This window comes from Glycine max, chromosome 1 (genome assembly GCF_000004515.6).
Source record: "Glycine max cultivar Williams 82 chromosome 1, Glycine_max_v4.0, whole genome shotgun sequence".
In the NCBI taxonomy this organism is placed as follows: Eukaryota; Viridiplantae; Streptophyta; class Magnoliopsida; order Fabales; family Fabaceae; genus Glycine; species Glycine max.
Window position 1 is genome coordinate 15871198 of NC_016088.4, and position 14884 is coordinate 15886081.

Here is a 14884-nt window from a genome sequence, read left to right on the forward strand (position 1 = left end):
TGTGTGTGCACTTTTAAACTTTGATGATTTGAGAAATTATACTTCAAAGTTCAAACATCATTCGCCCTCTTCTCTTTCTCAAAATTTCATTCCCCTCTCTCCCTCTCCCTCCAGTCATCTTCTCCTACCTTCAAGCTCTTATCCATGGCTTCCTATGGTGGTGAGCTTGTTCTTGACTCATCTTCTCTTTGAAGTGTCGTCTCCAATCACATTTCCTCCTTCTCCATTCCTCTACCATTGATCTTCAAGAATTATAGGACTCCATTGATGAAGAAGATCTAAGGCCTACAAGCTATACATGGAGCTACATTATGCTAGAATAGGGTTTTCTAGTTTGGGCTAAGAGTAGGGTTCTCTTAGGCTTGCCTTAGTCTTTTTTCCAAGGTGGGAATTGTAGATTGGTTGTGATTGCTTGTAAGGATTATTAATGCATAGTGAAAATCTAATTATGGTTGTGGATTAGATAACTGGATTAGCTTCTCTAGAAATAAAGAGTGAACCAGTATAAAAAGATTGTGTCTTTTGTCTCTTGATCTGATGTTTTTCTCTCATTCAAGTATTAATCAAGTTTTTCATAAAGATTCAAGTTTTATAATTGTGAAAGAAAAGATGTGAATGAATGATCATGTTTAAGGAAGTATTAATTACATTCGATTCATATATTTGTTTGTGATAAGATTCATACAAAAGTTTTTTTTTGTAACTATGTTTTTAAAGGTACATTTTGTTTTGAAAACCAATTCACCCCCCCCCCCCTTTGTTTATTGAGTTCTATCACCTTTTTTCAGCTATGACATTGAGTTTTGCAATCACAAAATACAATTATACAACCAATGTTCATTGTACCATAATGTAGTTTGGAATAGTGCAAAACATAACTACAAATATCCAAAAACCTTCATTGCAACAGCACAAAATATCCAACCCCTTCTTGTAGCAAGAAAAACTACTTTATTACAAATTCAGTTTTTTTTTAGTCAATCGGTTTTGTCATCTCTGTGGATGACAATTGTGTAGATGCAGGATCGTGTGATTGCGGGTCATCATCCCCAACTTCAAACGACAATCTCTTTGATGGAGTGACAAACAATTATTGATCGGGATCATGGTAGCTATTGCAGAAAGAGATTGTTGTATGAGAAAAGACATATATGAATATCTAAGAACCATTGTTATTTTCAAAAAAAAAAAAGCCTATGTATTTAACTTTACAGTGGCATATTGAATATCTTCAGTTATATCACACATTGCCTTATCAGCTTTAGCGTTGTGCTGGTAAAACAAACATGTTAGGATAAAATAAAAACTAATGTAACATTGTAGAGTCATTAATATTATACCTCTTCTAGTCCAAGCTTATCTATAATTTGTTGAATGGTTTGTGCATAAAAATAAAAATTTATAACACATGCACTTCTTTAAGTGGGTATAATTTTAACCTTTAAAGCTAAGGTCAAACCTAGCATATTATTGTCTAGGTCTTTTGGATACTGTTTCTGATAATCTTCACCGGCCTAAAAAAGATTGTCACAGTTATAAGTCAATGATAGCAAAAAATGAAAACAAATTAGGTAATGTAGCATAACTCATAACATTGAAGAGGTAAATTTCCTATACATACTTGAATCACTATATCTCCAAGATCAACAGTTGATTTCCCAATGATTTGAGCACAAACACTATCCCAAAATATTAAAATCGCACTGTGTATACCATTACAAGATTTTAAAAAATGTAACAACAGTTCTCAAACATAAGCCAAAATTGCAGGGTTACCGAAATGAAAGCAACAAAAGAATGACAAAATGAATAAAAAATTTAGATGATCATAAGCCAAACTTGCAGAGCAACCCAACCCTTTTTACAATCTCCAAAACCTTAACAACAGATTAAAAAGATAAAAAGAATAGAACATAAACTAAACTTGCAAAGCAACACACCCTTTTTTACAACCTCCAAAACATTAACAACATATTAAAAAAAGAGAAACATAATAGAACATAAACCAAACTTAAACAACAACAAATTTCGGCAACATTGCTCAGCAAACAACTTATCTCTCTAGTCTTTTAAATTTTCTCTTTTTTTTTCTTCACACACAATAAATGAAATGAAAGGCCTATCAAAACCATAGATTTAAAAATTCAAAATAAGATATATAAAGCATCAAACATTGAAAGCAAATAGTGAGATATCAGAACATGAAACACAAACATTAACCATTAACCATGAGAATAAAAGGAGATTATAAAATAGGGCAACATATACCTCCATTTGATGTTCTCCTATGCCAGTCCTTAACCAACAAAACTCTAAGAACAAATGAAAGAAACACAATGAGTAAATTGTTAGAGATAGAGGGAGCAGCAACATGGAACAACCTAAGGCTAAAGCTTGAAGCCCAAGGAAAAGTTTAAAGGAGCTTTAGAAGATGTTTTGGCTTTTACATGCCCAACTCTTTTGAGTGTCATTTGTATTGGTTGTTAATTTGATTGTTGCATCTTAGTACTGTTAGACAAGTGGCTTCAGATATCTTAAGAAGGGGGGGGGGGTTGAATTAAGATATTACAAACTATTTCCCCAATTAAAATTCTATCAAGTTATAAATTCCCTTAATAATGAACTTCTTAAATATTGATTCAAATAGAACAATTTGAATATGAATATAAAACAATAATAAATAAAGGAGTTTAAGGGAAGAGAAAGTGCAAACTCAGATTTATACTGGTTCGGCCACACCCTTGTGCCTACGTCCAGTCCCCAAGCAACCCGCTTGAGAGTTCCACTATCCTGTAAATTCCTTTTAAAAGTTCTAAACACACAAGGACAATCCTTCCTTTGTGTTTAGAATTCTTTTACAACAAGAGACCCTCGGTCTCTTAATCCCTTTTCAGAATAAAGTAGAAGAGAAGAAGAAATCTCTCTTGAAAGAGATAGATTGAACAATTTGAGCACTCAAATAATTCCTTATTGAATCACAAGTGTTTTGGCCAAGGAATTTTTAAGAGGATAAAACAATTTTGCTTTTTAAGAGGATAAGACCTTTTTGTTCAGAAAACTCTTAGCAAATTCGTGTCTCAAGTCACATATATATAAGCCTTTGATGGCCATTCAAGAACCAAATAAAAAGATGTGACTATTGAGAATATTTTCTGAAAATCTCCTCTGGTAATTGATTACAGTATGTGTGTAATCGATTACAAGCTTTTAAAATTTGAATTAAAACGTTCAATAACTGCTGGTAATCGATTACCATATATGTGTAATCGATTACACAGTGCAAATTTTGAATTCAAATTTTAATAGCTATTGTAAATCATTTTTGGCCACTGGTAATCGATTACATCCTCTGGTAATCGATTACCAGAGAGTAAATCTCTTGAAAAACACTTTTTAACTTAAATTTCTTGGCCAAACCTTTTGCTACTTCAATTGGAATTCCCTTCCTATTTAATATACTCTTCCTAAGACTCTAGAGACTGTCTTGATCATCCATCTTGAATATCTTTGATTTCTTTGTCTTGAATAAAGCTTTGAGAAACATGTGATCCTTTGGCATCATCAAAACATTCAGCTTGATCCTTTGTCTACAAGTACATTTGATATTTGTCTTGCATTAGGCATCATCATAGTGTGTGTGAAGAAAATTTTCTAAGTTAGAAATATTTCTTCAGAGGAAAAAACTCTCTATTTTAATCGATTATAGAGTTGTTGTAATTGATTACAACAAATTGTTTGAAGCTTGTAGAGTTAAGTCTCGTATCGATTTAATCGATTGCGGTACCACTTTAATCGATTACACTGTTGTTTGAGACAATGACTAATTTTTTCAGAAGTCTCTACTTTAATCGATTACCAAATGTATTAATCAATTACTTCTCTCTTGTTTAAGTTGTTAAGAGATGAACAAGAACACTTTAATTTATTACTTGGGTCATCTATTTGATTACATTATTCTTGAGTGGTTTTCCAGATGTTGGATGAACACTTTAATCAATTACTTAGATAATCTAATTGATTACTTTATTGAAATAATTGATTATCTTATAGATTTAATTGATTACAGGTGGTTATAAATGTTTTCTCTACAAATAACCAGCTTATGTTCACATCTATACATCATGAGATCATTAAAGAATACTCAATACATCTTGAAAATTACTTCTTAGCCTCAAAATGAGCAAGATTTTGTACTTTCATTGGTGAACAAGAGATAGAGAGAAAAGAGCTTTATAGTAACTCACAACTTCTTAATCTTTTGATTGGGAAGATATTTCCTTAGAAGTGAGTTGTTTATTTTGAGTAGAAGAAGATTAACTTCTCGATCGAGCAAGGTTTTTATGGAAAGATTGGTTAAGTTGTATCTCTCCTACTTGGTTTTCTTCATGTGTATGATTTTTGTCTTGTGTTTATGCATGAATTGCTTACAGCTTGCCAGAATAGGGTTTTCTAGTTTGGCCCAAGAGTAGGATTCTCCTAGGCTTATATTCACAGTAGATCCTAGTGTTGGATGCCTTAGGCTATAAATTTCCCTCCAATTTTGTATGACACTTAGGCTACAAATAGAAATTTAAATTCAAATTTGTCTCCAAATTTGGCTAAAATTCACTAACATAGCTAAAATTCATTAATCATAATTAGTGAAATTTTGGCTCCAAATTTGGCTCCACAAATTCAAATTCAAATTCAAGTGAAATTTGAATAGAAATTCAACATTTCCTCCAATTTTATGTGACACTTAGGCTACAAATAGAGGTCTTGTGTGTGCATTTTTTCAACTTTGATCATTTGAGAATTACACTTCAAAGTTTAGACCTCATTTAAGGCATAAAATTTCGTGCTCCTTCTCTCCTTCTCCCTCGACTCATCTTTTCCTACCTTCAAGCTCTTATCCATGGCTTCCTATGATGGTGAGCTTGTTCTTGACTCATCTTCTCCTTGAAGTGGTGTCTCCAATCATCTTTCTTCCTTCTCCATTTCGCTGCCATTGATCTTCAAGAAGCAAAGGACTCCATTGATGAAGAAGATCCAAGGCCTACAAGCTCCACATAGAGCTACATCATGAGTTCTCCTCGAATAGCTTTCTATTGCACTCCTTCAACCTCAAATCTTGATCGTCTGAGCAATGCAGGTTTTGTAATGTTAACGAAATGAGAAAGAGATATTTTTAGAAAGAAAGAGAAGAGAAATAGGGTTCTAAAGAGAGAAATAGGGATTTTTAGTGTGAGGGAGAAGAAAAAGAGGGTTCTGTCAAATTTCAAAATTGGGTCGCTCAGTCCCATCTTGTCAATCTGATTTTTGGGAACCTTCAACCCCTCTCTCTTCATTTTTGTTGATTGACAAATGGAGAGTATTAGAAGAGTATGCATTCTTCTATTAGCTATTTTGAGATCAAATGATATAAAATGACAAAATTTTGTACATGACATTTTAACCCAAAAATCAAACAGCTATCAAATTTTGAAAAGGTGTCAGAATTGTAATTTCCATATGGGTTGAAATTTGTATAGAGAAAGTAGGAGGCATTTATGTCTTAAAACGAATGAGAACTTCAAATTATTTTGATAAGATATAAATAAATACAAATTTTAAAAGTTTTGTCTTATGCGATATTAGAACATGCTTGACGAGTCTGGAATTGAAGTATTAGACGATAGTTAGCTAAAGCCATGATCTAATACAACATTTAAGAGATGACATTTAAGACATCATTTAGTACTTTGTGTTTGAGATTTGTTTTTTAGAAGCATTCTCCTAAGATTTGACGAATCCTATGAAATGAGGTTCAAGATCTGAGAGTTACCAATCTTCATCAAAAGACGCGTTCTATTGTACAGACCTGCTCTAACGCAAAAGGACATGATTTCCTATTGAAGTGTTCATCACGATAGCTAAGAATAGTGTTTTTCCATCATGAAGAAGTACATGCATTTACTGCAAGCATTAAATGCTCCAACCACCACATCCTTCAAACGTAAGCTAAAGTGAAGAAATCTATCCATTTAGAGACAACAAACAACTATTGAAGAAGGCTTAAATATACTAGAAGCTTTGAAGAAATGAACACAAACCCAAGTGCTCATATTCAAAATACTTTCTACAAAAAGCTCTCTGTAAATTCCTGTAAAGTTTAGAAAAACTCTCAAAACACCTTGAATATTTTGAGAGAAAAAGACTAAATGTTGTGATTGTATGTTCTTTTGTAAGATGATTGTGTGTTAGTCATTGAGCAAACAAACAAAAAGATCTTTTTATTTGTTTTTAGAGCCAGTAGTGGCTTGGTAGGACAAATAATACCAGGTTGTAACAAGCTTGGTGTAAAGCTTGAGTTGTAGAGTTAGAAGAGGTCATGACAAAATACTTGTAACTTTGAGAAGTTATTGGAAATTGGTGGTTTTCCAAGAACTGGACATAGTCTCGTTGGTTAAGATGAACCAATATAACTCTCTATGTCTTGTATATGTTTGATTTCTCTTCTGTGCTTTAAAATAACTCAAGATTCGAATTCATTTTGTGAAAATCTTATATATGCTTTTACGTTTTTATCATTAGACGTTAACATTTTCTTTCAAGAAAAAGGTTTTAAAATTTCTAAAATCACAATTCAACCCTGCTTCTTGTGATATTTGCCTCTAAATTTTGGTATCAGAGCTCACCTCTAATAGTTAAGCACCTAATAGTGTCTAGAGGAAAAGATCCTAATGATAGATAACAACAACAACCACGACCAGTTCATTGCTAAGGGAGCATCCCTCGCAAGACCACCAGGCTTCACAAGAAAGGACTATCCATACTAGAAGGATAAAATGGAGATGTATATCAAGTCCACTCAGTTCAAGCTCTAGATGTTTATTAAAAATGGAGACATACCCATTCCTAGACCAGAAGCAAAATGGACACACGTAGATCTTGCTATAATGGAGCTTAACACAAAAGCTCATTAAACTTTGATATGTGCTCTGTCCAGGAATAAGTACAACAAGATCTGTAAAGGTACCCAAAGAGATCTGGGACTCGTTGAGCATCTAATATGAAGGAACAAAAGATATTGAATTGAGAAAAACTTCCACTCTAATAAGGCACCATGAGAGCATTTTCGTGAAAGAAGGAGAATATGTGGATGATATGTTTGGAAGACTTCAAGTGTTTCTAAATGAACATGAAGCTCTGGAACACACCTTCACCAAAGCTTAGATAAATCTGAAGATCCTAGACAGCTTTCCTAAGGTGTGGGAACACAATTATCCAAGAAGCTAGAAATTTGAAAAATCTAGCATGAGATTAATTGTTAGGCATTTTAAGAGTCCATGAAGTTCATCTTTATAATTGAGATCATCTACCAAAGAAAGATTTTGTTGCCCTCAAGTCTAGAGAAACTAGTTCTATAAGAGAAGAAAAGAAGAGTTCATCTAAAGCTCTTAAAGTGCAGATGGCTAACTCTGATGGTTTAGACAATAGTTCTGGAGATTCCACAGATGATGAAGTGGCTCTCATGTTTAGAAAGTTCAAGTAGATGAAGACATAAAGAAAAATCCAACCTGGACATATGAAGGTTGTGTCCCCAACTTAAGAAAAGAAGATATTATGGTGACGAGAAAAAGAAAAGTTTGATGGTCATGTGGGACGACTAAGATTGTGAGAAAAGTAACAATTATGATTATGAGTAAGCCAAAATCTGCCTGATGGCAAATACAGATGAAAAGTTGAGGTAAAAACTTGTTTTGTACTTGTCCTAGTAATTTATAAAATGTAGAATAACTATAATTATTGTATCGGTAGTACTTGTCCTAGTAGATTGCATGTCATACTCATAGTAGCCATAATTCTTGTACATTGATTGATCATAAAAATAAGGAATTTAGGATGACCATATATTCAAATATTACAAATTTTTCTTAACTCCAAACATATGGGTGACAATAATCACTCCTAATTTCTCATTAATCAAATTTACAATTAATATGTATGTATCGAGTGGTCAATAAAATAAAAATTAATTATGATCTTTTATTATTCAATTTTGAAAATTTCAACCCTTTATAGTGTTAAGGGAAATAAACATATATTTAATTGTTTGTATAATAGTAATATGTAATTACCCTTATAATAGTAATACATGATTATCCTACAACGATATTAGGCATAATGATATCAGTCAATGCATAAATTAAGGACAATGAGTGTATGCATCCAAGTGCAAAATAAAAAGTTTCGGTACATCTGATAGAGGACTATCCAAATAGGAAGAGTTTGGCTTGGGTGGGCTCAACATGGATGGACCAATCACTAGAGCAAGGAGTAAGAGATTTCTAGAAGAGTTTGACAGGAGACTAAATTCTCTCATGGAGGAAAGAAAAGAAGAAGCAAGGCTCATAAATTTTAGCCAACTTTTAGAATAGGATTTATTTTCATTTTTAATTGTATTTTGGGCCTATTTTCGGACTTGTAATGGGCTGCCACAACCTTTTATTGTTATTTTCAGGTATTTTAATTATTAGATTGGTTATTGTGCCTTGGGCCAAATTTAGGGTTATAAGTAGAAGTATAAAATATAAATAAATTCTTTAAGCACTTTGTTGGCAGTTTTTATGAAATTTCAAATAAGACACAGTTAAGAGAGTGCATCTCTTGGTTCTTGTGTGAAACCTTAAGTTCTTATCAAAGAATTCTATTCTTTGTGGCGAATCATTCTCAACTTATGAATCTTCCAAGATTGTGGCGTTGTTCTTTCCATCTCGTTTTCTAATTTCGCTTTTTCCCTTTTATTTTTCCCAATTTGAGAGAGTCTCAAATAGGTTCCTCAGTTAGTTGATGCTAAAAATTAGATCCAAAAATTAGGGTTTCATCAATCGGTATCAGAGCTTCGGTTCTTGAAATTAGGTGTCAGTTATCCTTTTTTTTCTTCGTCTTTTGTGTTTCCTCCTTTGTTTGTTCTTTTCCTTTGTTTAACTCTATATTATTGTTTCATGTTCCTTTGTTCTATTTCTTTGAGTCTATCTATCTTTTCTAAATTCTATCTAATATCAATATCATTGTCTTTTTTTTTATCAAAAATTCATGCAAAAAAAAAGAAGTAAAAACAATCCAATTTTCAAATTTGGAGCCTAAATTCTGTTAGAATCTAGATTTGGATAATTGTAGTTGTTACAATCTGAATTTGTTTTGAAATTTTTGTTATAATCCATATTTGGATAATTGAAGTTGTTAGGATCTAAATTTGATTTTCAAATTTGGAACCAAAATTCTGAAATAGTCTAGATTTGGATTTGCAAAATCACATATTTGCATTCAAATTTAAAAAATTTCATGCCAAACAAAGTACAGAGATAAAATAAAAAGAAGCAAAAAAATGAAAAAAAAAAGTTCAAAAAGAAAACAAGGTTTTGCATTCAAAGTTGTTTCCCTTCTAGTTTTCATATACCTATACTTCAAAAACAACGTGTCTTGTTGGTTATTTACATCTAGTGTACTTCAATTCCAGGACAATCTTTTTCTTGATTCTGGAGTCTTTTAGTTTGCCTTCCTTGGCATTCCTTTTGAGTATTCCTTTCATTATTTTTTTTGCTTGTCTTTAAATTCCTTAGTTTTGTCTTAGAGTATTTCTATTCTTGGCTTCTTGAGTTGAGTTTTGATTTGTGACATATTTCACATTGAATACTTCTTGATTTTGAGCTTGAAGGTTCTACTTAAGAACTGAAAAGGAGCAAGAGTGGTAAAAGGCAAGAGTGCATACTATAAAAGAAAAAGCCTTGAAAGAGTGATACACAAGTGAACTTGAGTGAAACACTAAGTTGAGTGGTGAGGTCCTATTCTGTTTTATTACTTGTGCACTAACTTTACTTGTAGGAATGGCTTCTATAATTGGAGATGCTACTCCACCATCTCCAAAAACTGCAAGGCTCATGGCGAAGATGATTAAACTTGGTGATCAAATGAGAAGCATGAGTTATGAAGATGAAGAAAGGATGGAGAGAATGATAAAGGAGAATGATGAGAGTTTGGGAAGAATACACAGGAGTAGTGAAGCTTTAAGTGTGAGAATTGAAAATATAGAGTGGAGAAGAGAGGACATATCATCTAATTCTTCTCATGGAGAAGATGAGGGGTATGAAGAGGATGAGGGAGGAAGGAGGAACTAGGTATAAGGAGAAAAGAAATCATAGAAGCTATGGAGGTAGGCAAAGAGAGGAAGGGATTTAGGGAGTGAAGATGAAGATCTATACTTTTAAAGAGACTTATGATCCAAAAGTGTACCTTGAGTGGGAGATAAAGGTCAAGCAGGTGTTTGCTTGCTACAACTACAATGAAGAGAAGAAGATCAAATTGACCTCCCTGGAGTTTGAGGCATATGCCTAAGTGTGGTGGAACCAAGTGAGGAGTGATGTATGAGAAGGCCTTTGATTAATACTTGGCAAGACATGAAGAGAGTTTGGAGAGAGAGATTTGTGTTGTCCTATTATGGGAAAGATCTTCACAACAAGATCCAAAGACTAATTCAAGGAAATAGGAGTATGGATGAGTATTACAAAGAGATGGAGATTTCCTGGATTAGGGATCAAATTAAGGAGTCTCAAGAGGCCACCATGGCAAGGTTTTTGCATGTTCTCAATAGGGAGATCCAAGACATTGTATAGTTATACCACTATGCCTCTTTGGAGGATATCATTCATCAAGCTATCAAGGTGGAGCAGCCAATTGACCAAAAAGCTTACCTTGAATTTATAATTGTATCCTTTGCGCCCTTTGTGAGCTGAATTACATTTTCAAAATTGAACCCTGAACTTGAATGAATATCTCCAGATACCTTGTTTAGATTCTAGGAGAGCAGATAATTCAAGGCAAATTACCCCAAATTTTGGGGAGTTGATTGGGATGTAAAGTACAAGGTAAAGCATCAGCACACACAACAAATAAGTTGTGTGTTAAAAAAAAAAGAGAGAGAGAGAGCAATCAAAGAAAATGTGTGTTGTTGTAATAAGGTCAAAGACAAATTAAAGTGAAAGGCTAGTAAATAAGCTAATTGTATTGAAAGAAATATTTGGATAAGTCTAGGATTTGTGCTCTCTTAGAATCTAAGCCTTTGAATCTTAGAAAAACCAATTATTTTTGTAGCCAAGCCTCACTACAAGCCTGTAAAAGTTTTTCTGATTCTATTTATGCATTTCTAACTTTATGGCTTGAGATAAAGTTCAAAGATTGGACCTCTTGCTAGTTTTTATTGATGAATAGCTTAAACACTTGTGCTTGAGTGAAACAAAAGCCGTGAGACTATGGTTTAAGCCAAAATTCAGCACGCCCAACGAGGATGTTGTCTCTTCTCACACTCAATGAACCCAGTCTCGCTAAGCCAAAATTCGCTTACTCTCACTTAGCGAGCCTTTGGAAGCTGAAAGGTCCAAGACCCTTTAAAACACTGAAGTTGGCGGAAATAAAAATAGAGTTTAGAGAGCGCATTTTTTGAAGAACAAATGGCAGAAAGAGAGCAGCAGAGAGAGCTTAGGTTAGAGGAGTGAAGTTTAGGGTTTAGAGGTTGTAGGAGACATCCTCAACCATCTTTTGCCATTTTTTTTCACTCAAAGCTATTCCTTCCTTGTATTGTAAGATTGCATTGCTTGTAATGGAAGGCTAAGCCTCTTTGTTGGGGAGTTCCGCTGAAAAACCTTGATGTAACACTCTTACTATCTATTTAATGTTATTTTTATGTGTTCATTGCTTCTATCTATGCTTATTTTACATGCTTGTGGCTTGATCACCCATTTGTATGTATAGTTAGGATTTTTAGCATTGGGAAATGCTTTAAAGCCTTAGAACTTGGTAGAGCAAGCTAGAAATTTGTATATCTAGGAATGGAGTGCAGTGATCTAGTCCATATTTTGTTGTAGGCTTAATGCAACTCTTTTATACTAAGTTTGTTAAGGGATCAAGGACGAAGTTTAAAGAGAGTTAGGCTCATTCACTAGAGGGATCTTGGTTTGAGCAATTTCTCAGCATAAAAACACTAGGATAACGTTAAATAGAGAAAAAATACATATTAAACATCAAGAAAAATTCAGTAGAACGACGCAACGCTTTTTACGTGATAGTTTTCACCTTCATAATTTAGATATTTAGTTTATGTTCAAATAAATTTTAGTCCAGAATCCAACTTGATATTTACCTTGCTTTTAATCTATACAAATGTTTTCATACTGAATGTACAATGTCTGAGTGAAACAAATTCCCTGTGGACTCGACACTCGATCTTACCATTTTATACTACTTGTGCGAATCAGTATACTTGCCGACCACCCGAACAGTTGCCAACTAGAAAATTAGTTCTAATGTTTAGTAACCATGGTCAACTCTAATATATTCAAACTAGGACATTATGTAATACTAATATTGTCCTAAAAAATATGCCAATCAACCACCACTTTCACTTTATACAACAAAGAAGAAAACTAAATCAGGATGCATTGTTGACTTTTAGTCTTAGATAAACCAACATACTAAGAATAACTTACTATTCCCATACCATTTTCTTATGAGGAAAAAAACCACCTTTTTATCCACTTCTAAAAAAATAGTGAATTGATACCCGAAAACAAAACAATGGCCAATTATTCTTTAATCATACCATACTGACATCCATTGTCTGCCTTTTGACCCACAACATTTCTTGATACACAAAGCCTACAAGGAGTATTTTCAGTCATTTACCAAGACTAATTTCCTTTGAGGCCAATACCTATCTATGACTAATATGACATACAGGAACTGAATATAAGCTTCAATAGCAAAAGCAACCCCCTAGAAATCTGGCTAGCCCAAAAACACAAAACACTAATGATAGCAGTGAAGAATTTCATGTTTCTATTTTTCTCTGTAGTAAGAAGTTAACAACTCACTTAGCTTGGAATTAAAGTCCCATTTGACCCTCAACCTCAAGTGATTCCAAATTTCAATTTATAGAAAGGCAAGAGACATTAATACTGAGAAATAACTAACAAAAGATCATTTATTCATATCTCATATGTCATTCTACACAATTAATATTAAAATATTGGAATTTTGACAAATATGGGGAAATTTGCAACTTCCCATTTCCCTAACGATGATAAAATCTAGTACATGACAATCAGTTAGTCTCTTAGTTGAAAAAATAGTAGCCAATAGCCCAACACAATACCAAAATGTAACAGCAAGAAACACAAGTTAACACCCCAAATGACCAGCAAAACTCACACACCAAATGCCAAGGAACATTAATCTTGAAGATGAACAACAAAACAAAATCATAGAAATAGAAACAGACATTGGTCAGCTAGTGAAGGGATTGAAAAAAATACTTGAACTCGCACAGTCGCACTCGAACTTCACCGCCACACCTCACCTTCGCACATCACCGTCACACTCTGGTACCAAATGTTTTGCGAGGAGGAAGAAACTAAACAGAAAATGAAATGACCATTAAGCAGCTGCAGCATGAACCGACAAATGAGAAAGACAGAAAATGAAGCGCGAATGAAATGTCTTCGTTTTGGGTATTTCACAAACCCACAGACTCGACACAGACTCGCGAGTCTACCTTAACTCGCCTGAGTCTCTGCAAACTAGACTGAGTCCACTCTGATTTTGATTTTGCTCCTAATTTAACTCACCAAGGCTTCATGGAATTGTAGAATTGTATGATTCTACGATTTAAAATTCAATTTTGATAACCATGATGGGAATATCACTAGTGCATCTTCTTCTAGCTCTTCTAGTGAGAGTAAAAGTGAATGTGATGTATGATGTGCCATTATTTTCTCCTATTTCTTAACCATTTTTGCACCATTTTAATTACTGATTAGTCTTAATTGCCAAATTAATTATTCAGTTTTATCATTTAGGCCTATTGGACTAATTTTGTGTTTTTAATTTAATTTTAGGAGAATTTTAAGCAATTGGGCTTGAATCCAGAATTGGGCTTGGACTTGAAGAGAGCAGTCAATTTTATCAAATCTTATCTTATCTAGATCAAATCTTATCTTATCTAGATTTTATCTAATCTAGATATTATTTCATCTAGATCTTATCTTATCTTATTTAGATTTTATTTCATCTAGATTTTATTTTATCTTATCTTATCTTTTCTAGATTTTATTTTATTTATGGGCTTGGACTTAAAATAAATTTGTAAGCTTTGGGGCTGAAAACTATATAACAACACCAAGGTTCTAATTTAAGTTCTTCTCTCTCTCTCTCTTCTCTTCTCTCTCTAGTCTCTTCTCTCTCTCCTCTCCTCTCTCTCTTTTTCGTTTTAGTTTTAGAGTGCTACTCTCAATTCGTTTTAGTTTCTTTTTCCTTTTGGAGAATAATTCTAGTTTTCTTCGTTTCTACTACAATTTCATTTTCTATTGATTAATGGAAGGCTAAGTCTCCAGCGTTGTTTTCTCTTGAGGATCAAGCACAACTCTCTTTGAGGTTCTATTATTACTATTAAATTCTGATCAGTTTTTCCTCTTCACCAATTACTCTGTATTTGTTGCTATTAGTTCATGCATACTTAGTGCTTGATTAATTGTCTCTGTACTTAATTTACATTCATGCTTAATGATTGTTCATGATTAATTGGTGTATGTGTTACTTAATTACATAATGAATGCCTTATGTTAAATTTCGCTTAGTAATTTAATTTAGGGTAGGATTAAGTGGTTGAACTGATAAAGGATAAACTCTCGTAACCTAGGATAAGAGACTTGCTTGTGAATCAAGGGGAAGCAACGTATTTTAATTCTGATATTTTCTAATTCACATCTATTCGTTGTTTAATTTACAAAAGCAAACACTCCCCCCCCCCCAATTCGTTACTATTTTCCTACTATCTGTTATGAACGTTTGGTTGACCATTGCTCGTTGGGTG